Source organism: Nilaparvata lugens, chromosome 5 (assembly GCF_014356525.2).
Source record: "Nilaparvata lugens isolate BPH chromosome 5, ASM1435652v1, whole genome shotgun sequence".
Classification (NCBI taxonomy): Eukaryota; Metazoa; Arthropoda; class Insecta; order Hemiptera; family Delphacidae; genus Nilaparvata; species Nilaparvata lugens.
This window is the reverse complement of record NC_052508.1, coordinates 45,468,434-45,475,987: the sequence shown is the minus strand read 5'-3', so window position 1 is coordinate 45,475,987 and position 7,554 is coordinate 45,468,434. Positions and strand designations below refer to the sequence as shown.

The window sequence follows — 7,554 nt, the reverse complement described above, 5'->3', positions numbered from 1 at the left end:
ACAACAATGGCGTCATTCCATCATTGAAGATAATTATTACAAAATGCAGCTGTATCATTTATTTCAATGACTTGTATAATAAAATCAAAAATAAAACTCAAGAAACGATGTTGGTGGGTTGAACGATTGTAGGTTTAAGTAAGGAAATAAATTGCTACATGACATAAGATATGAGATTGTCAATTCAAACTTTATTAGGATGTCAAAACATTATTTTGTTTATATACTGAATCTAATTCAACTAGTTATCCAAACAAATGATACCATCATGAGGGAAGCAATAACTTCACAAGAACGATTGGCCCTAACTTTGAGATTCTTTGCATTAGGCGATTCATTTGTTGGTTTCCAATATCTATTCTGAATCTCAAAAAAGGAAATTTCTACAATAATTCCAGAAGTTTTGATGACCTAATCAAAGTACTTAACACTGTCCTAAAAAATTGACAGTCTCCTTCAACGAAATTAGCCACAAATTGAATCAAATACTGAATTGCTGCCCATTTTAAACTAACTCTGCTCATACACATGACAAAACAAGATTCTCCAAGAAATCAGCTTCAAGATTTACCTTTAAGGAATACTAGTTCAAAGTTTGAATAAATCTCTCTATGGATAGCCCAGCTATCTAAAACATATAATATCATATTGAAAATTACAATTTTAATTACCAACTCTGATAAAACAAACACAACATGATTAAGCCTAAATAGTATTGTATAATATACTATATATACAGGGGCCCGTTTCACAAAGGTACGAGTAGGTTACCAGTCTTGTTGCCAACAATGTTTTTGGAGAACAGCTGATTACTAGCGTTTCACAAAATGAGAATTGTAAACTTTTAGTTACAATGAATTTCTACAAGTTTACAAGTGATTTGCTTGTTAAAAACAAGTGTTTCACAAAGATTTTCATTGTAGCCAACAATTTTTGTCGAAATTACTTGTTAGTAACTATGAAATTTCTACCGGAGTGGAAAGCTATGTAAAGGATTTACTAGTGATTATTAAAATTATTCTAAATATTCAATAAATATTTCTAATAATTGAAAATGCCCTATATTCCTCTATAATTCATTATTTTGGAAATATATGCATCAGGAAATTGAATTCAATAAATTTCCAAAATAGTTATTGATGTCTTACCTCATAGGCTATGTGTACTATAGTATATATATATATATATATATATATATATATATATATATAATATATATATATATATATATATATATATATATACAGTATAAATAGTATACATTATACAGAGTGATTCATAATTATGGTAAAATATTTTAATACGTGATAGTAGAGGTAAAAATAAGAAAAAAAGTTCATATAAACATATATCCATAAACGCTTCATTAGCGAGCTATACAGAGTGAAAGATTTTGCCCGGAATTCAGTTCCTCTGGTGAAATACACCGATGCTGAATTGTTTGGGGACTAGTTTTTGGAAAACTTATGCTGGATTCATATTGAAAAATATCTGAAAAATTGAATAAAACTAGTCTGGAAGCTGTAGTGTGAGAAGTTTTTGAGAAAAAAGTTGAAATATGCAAAAAATTTAAGTAGAAAAACACAGACTTCTACGTTTGATGCCCAATAACTTCCTTTAATGACCAGTAAACAAATATTTTTTCGCAATAAAAATTGTAGAGAATTTAATTCTGAAAAGAATGATGTAAGCTGTGTAAACTAAATTCAAATAAAAGTTGAATAAAATGTATTCTTATGTAGTACATTACACCATAAAAATTTGCTGTTTTATGAGGAGAGAACTAATAACTCATAGGTTGTAGCTGATTGCAAATAAAATATTCGGTTTTCTATGAAAAGTTTTTCTTATTTGAAAGTAGCATATCTAAATGACATTAAACTTATACCAAAAGACTAGTTAGATTATGCCATTAAGCCTGGGAGGAAGCTCAAACAGAAGTAGATGATCTCCTATGATTCCTGCCCAAATGTTTACTGAAAACTGAGGTTGTGAAAGATTAGGATTGATGGCATGAGGATTCTCAGCTGCCCAAATATGTTGGTTGTGGACGTTAACGATAGCAGTTCTTGTAAAGTGTGCCTCGTCGGTAAATAAAACGGTTGTTAAAAAGTTTGGGTAAACAATTTTCACTCAAAACCATTGGCAAATACTAGCACGGGGAATACAGTCTCGTGGCAATAGAGTATGAACTTTCTGGAGGTGGTATGGATGTAATTTCTGCTATTTTAGTATCCTCCAAATAAAATATTGATTGACATTAAACTGCACTGACAATTCTCTTGTGCTCTTCTCTGGATGTTCATAAATTTCATTAAGAACTTGTTCTTCTAACTCAACAGTCATAGTAGATCGGGGTCTGCCTGCATAAATGTGCTCTTTAGATATCAAAGAATCTGTTTCAGACAGACGTTGATGAATAGTGGCAAAAAACCTTGAACTTGGACATATTCGGTTAGGAAAGTTCTCTTGATACAAACGTCTTGCTTCAGTACTATTACAGTAGTGTCCCACTCCATACATTAAATGCATGTCAGCTAATTCGGAGTATGAATAATGTCTAAGATTACCTGCCATTTTTTAAAAAGTTAACACTCAACACGAAAGCAAAGTGGAATGGTTACAAATAACTGGTTAACAGATTAAACAAAAAACACTGCACGGTTACAGTAGGCCTAACTTAAAGTTTGTTTTTTTTTTTTGTTCAACAGTGAGCTAAAGTATTTCTGAAAATAATTTTCAGCTGATAATTTCATTTGAATATTTTCTTATTTAAAACATAATAAATCAGCTGTTTTAAAACAGCTGTTATTAAAATTCATGTTTTATTTGCAATCAGCTACAACCAATGAGTTATTAGTTCTCTCCTCATAAAACAGCAAATTTTTATGGTGTAATGTACTACATAAGAATAGATTTTATTCAACTTTTATTTGAATTTAGTTTACACAGCTTACATAATTCTTTTCAGAATTAAATTCTCTACAATTTTTATTGCGAAAAAATATTTGATTATTGGTCATTAAAGAAAGTTATTGGGCATCAAATGTAGAAGTCTGTGTTTTTCTACTTAAATTTTTTGCATATTTCAACTTTTTTCTCAAAAACTTCTCACACTACAGCTTCCAGACTAGTTTTATTCAATTTTTCAGATATTTTTCCATATGAATCCAGCATAGATTTTTCAAAAACTAGTCCCCAAACAATTCAGCATCGGTGTATTTCACCAGAGGAACTGAATTCCGGGCGAAATCTTTCACCCTGTATAGCTCGCTAATGAAGTGTTTATGGATATATGTTTATATGAACTTTTTCTCTTATTTTTACCTCTACTATCACGTATTAAAATATTTAACCATAATTATGAATCACTCTGTATATAGTACATTTACTATATGTATACAGAGTACATATACTGTGTAAGTTACAAATTCAGCAATAAATGAAGAGACTACAAAAAACATGATATTGCCTTCAATTATTTTCAAAGTAATTATTGAAAAGTACAAGTAACCTTCATAAAGGATAAAAAAAGGAAATCATGAAAATATGTTATGTTTACTATTGAAGTACTTGTAGACTTGTAAACTTTTGTGAAATGTGAGTACTTGTAAACTTGTAACTACAAGTACTTGTTCGTAACCATGGTTGGTAACAATACTTGTACCTTTGTGAAATAGGCCCCAGTTATAGAGTAGACACGGCCCATTGTATATTCATACTTATTCATACTGAAAGTCGATGAAGCCAACATTTACTGCGAAATCCACCCATCTTGACGTCACGCATCTTATAGAAAACTTTTTTGAGTTTGTTGTGTGAGTGGTTGTTGTGTTTAACTTACATTTTTGTTGAACATAGCTTGTTTTCCATAGTAGATTGTTATTTATTTATGTAATTACTATTTATGAAAATGGTAATCTGCGCAGCATATAATTGCACTGAAATTTTTATGGAAAAAAGTGGAATATCTTTTCATGCAACGTTGAAATTTATGCACATAATTATTGTTAGTTGTAACTGTAATATTATCCTTGGTTATGATGTAAGTGAACTCATTGCAGCATGACAATAAATTAGTTTTGAAGGCTACCATACCTTATTATTTTCAAAACTCATCATAACTTTGAAGCCGATATCACATAACACATTATAACTTAACCAATATCGTTTTTGCCTGTAGCTAGAAATAACCTAAAAACATCATGAATCTGAAATAGACACAATCTGAAAGTTTTCCATACAATGCGTGACATCACTGCTGTTATGTTGAGATGGGTGGATTTGGCAGTAGATGTTGGCTTCAGAGGCTAGACTTCCCAGTGTGTCTATTCTATAACTGGTCTAAGGAATAGACACTCTGGGAAGTCTAGCCTCTGAAGCCAACATCTACTGCCAAATCCACCCATCTTGACGTCACAACCAAGCTAACAAAAATGCATTGAATAACAACAATGTAAGTTAAACACCACAAACACTTACACAACAAACCCAAAAAAGTTTTCTATAATCTTTATACGATAACTTCACCGATATCGTTTTTGCCCGTAGCTAGAAATAACCTAAAAACATCATGAATCTGAAATAGACACAATCTGAAAGTTTTCCATTCAATGCGTGACGTCACTGCTGTGACGTCAAGATGGGTGTATTTGGCAGTAGATTTTGGCTTCATCGACTTTCAGTATGAATATACAATGGGCCGTATCTATTCTATAACTGGTTTAAGGACAAAAATGGAAAACGCTGTGGCCACCTTAGACCAGTTATAGAATAGACACGCTGGGAAGTCTAGCCTCTGAAGCCAACATCTACTGCCAAATCCACCCATCTTGACGTCACGCATCATATGAAAAACTCAGATTGTGTCTATTTCAGATTCATGGTGTTTTTAGGTTATTTCTAGCTACGGGCAAAAACGATATCTGTTAATTTATGATGTGTTATGTGATATCTTCTTCAAGGGAATAAGGTATGGTAGCCTACAAAACTAATTTATTGTCATGCTGCAATGAGTTCACTTCCATCATAACCAAGGATAATATAACAGTTACAACTTACAATATTCATGTGTATAAATTTCAACTCATGCATGAAAAGATATTACACTTTTTTTCCTAAAAATTTCAGTGCAATTATATGCTGCACAGGAGATTACCATTTCCATAAATAATAATTACATAAATGAATGATAATCTGCTATGGAAAACAAGATATGTTCAACAACAATGTCTATACAATGCGTGACGTCACTGTTGTGACGTCAAGATCGGTGGATTTGGCAGTAGATGTTGGCTTCATCGACTTTTAGTATGAATATACAATTGGCTGTGTCTATTCTATAACTGGTCCAAGGTCTATTCTATTAGACCTAACTAATTTAACTAACTATAGGTCTATTCTTGTCGATGCTATGTCCTGTTGATGCTATGTCGAAATTAGCCATAAATTGAATAAAATACTAAATTCCTGCCCATTTCAAACTAACTCTGTTCATACACATGACAAAACAAGATTCTCCAAAAGATTAGCTTCAAGATTTACCTTTAAGAATACTAGTTCAAAGTTTGAATAAATTTCTCTATAGATAGCCTAGCTATCTAAGAGGTAATAATATCATATTGAATATTACAATTCTAATTAACAACTCTGATAACATAAAACAAACACAAGATGATTTGATAGTCACAGTAAAGTAATATGTGAGCTATACTTTTTTGTAGGAACCCTGTAGAGAAGCTATTTTAACTTAAATTATGCAGTTCTAAATTTGTTAATCATGATACAAATTATATACTCCATGCATGTTTCTATTCAAATATTTGACAATCCACATATCCAACAAAATTCCTACAATTTACAATTAGTTATTGGATTACAATTTGATTTGTTATTCATTAACCTAATTCATTGGAATTAGGTTAAGGTGCGTACAGACTTTCGCTCTGCTCCGCAACCGAACGTCACTCCAGCAGAGTGATTGATGATCGACTGGGGAGCAAGAGTGGTTCGACCGGGGAGCAAGAGTGGTTCGACCGGGGAACGCGAGAAGAGCTAACATCTTCCATAACGTTCATGATGAGTGCGACTGCAGAGCGGAGGCGGACCAACTGCGGTGCGATGGAGGAACGAGGGCGGAGCATGCTCGGTGCAAGTTGGAAGCGGGTATATGTGTACGCAGCTCAATGACGCCTTCAATGTTTACGTTTTGCCTCACCCGTATAGCAAAAACGCGTCCACACGTACATTCAATGCTCGCCCGAGGCGCCTTTGAGCACGCCAAAATACCGACAGGGTTCCGGTTCGCCCACATGCCTCAGCGAACAGTGTCCATACGTGCGAATGCAAGCCCATACACGTATGCTCACCTGAGGCAAAGGTACGTGTGTACACCGTTTTAGATTACAAACCACTTCCTGTCTCAGACAGCACCGTATCGCGCATGCGTTAGCAACGGGGTTTTCCCGTTCCATTCAGTCAGATCTTTGAATGTAACGTTCTTTGTGATGATGGTTACCGAGCACTGTAACTGGAGCCAATCGTCATTCTATTTGATGAAGATATTATTATCCAATGATGATTTATCATTAAATTCAATATAATAATCAATATATTATCATTTTATTGATTAAAAGGAAGAGTACTTTGAAAAATATGATTAATAAAATATAACAGTTGTTATTAATCAACTGATGTTAAAAAACACTATAACTGAGTCAGCATATTGTCATTTCAAGACAAAAACCGAACCCTTAACCACCCCTTCTACATTTGAAACATCAATAAACATAACTATTTGAAAAACCTCTAATCCCTTCCAGCATACTGCAATTTCAAAGCTAAATCCTAACCTATCTTTCCACCTTTGAAATATCAAAAAGCATAATTCTACCTGGACCCTAGCCCTTTCTAGCATATTGCAATTTTAAAGCAAAAACCTAACCTAACCATATAACCTAACCTATTATTAAATATAATCCAAAAAACCTAACCACTAACCCCTAACCCCTTCACATTTAATAATTTAGATTTCAAAGCAAAATCCTAACCCCCTAACCTATCCTTTCACATTTGAAACATCAAAAAACATAACTCTAACTACACCCTAGCCCCTTCTAGTATATTGCAATTTCAAAGCAAAAACCTAACCTATCCTAATAACACATTAATAAATATAACCTAACCTCTAACCCTTTCACATTTAGTACTCTAGAATTTATTTGTCATCTTTAGAACAAAACATAAACATGTGGTTCATTTCATGAACATGTTCACAAACATGTGGTTCATTCCATGAACATGTTCACAAACATGTGGTTCAAAGCAAAATCCTAATCCCCTAACCTATCCTTTTACCTCTGAAACATCAAAAACATAACTCTACCTAGACCCTAGCCCCTTCTAGCATATTGCAATTTTAAAGCAAAAACCTAACCTAATAAAACATTTTTAAATATAACCTAAATAAAAACTAACCCCTAACTCTTTCACATTTGTTGAACGATAGACAAGGATAGCAACATCATTGCAAATAGTACACTACCATTATAACGT

The 7,554-nt window shown here is 32.9% G+C and overlaps 1 protein-coding gene across 1 annotated transcript in view; it reads left to right on the top strand.

The window, feature by feature from the left end:
- The first annotated feature begins 4,839 nt into the window (after positions 1 to 4,839).
- LOC111048399 (probable ATP-dependent RNA helicase DDX20) overlaps positions 4,840 to 7,554 on the top strand; it is a 65,220-nt gene continuing 62,505 nt past the window's right edge. Inside the window, exon 1 of the mRNA XM_039428425.1 lies at positions 4,840 to 4,972. The gene's annotated coding sequence lies outside the window, so the exon portion shown is untranslated. The remainder of the gene's footprint in view (positions 4,973 to 7,554) is intronic.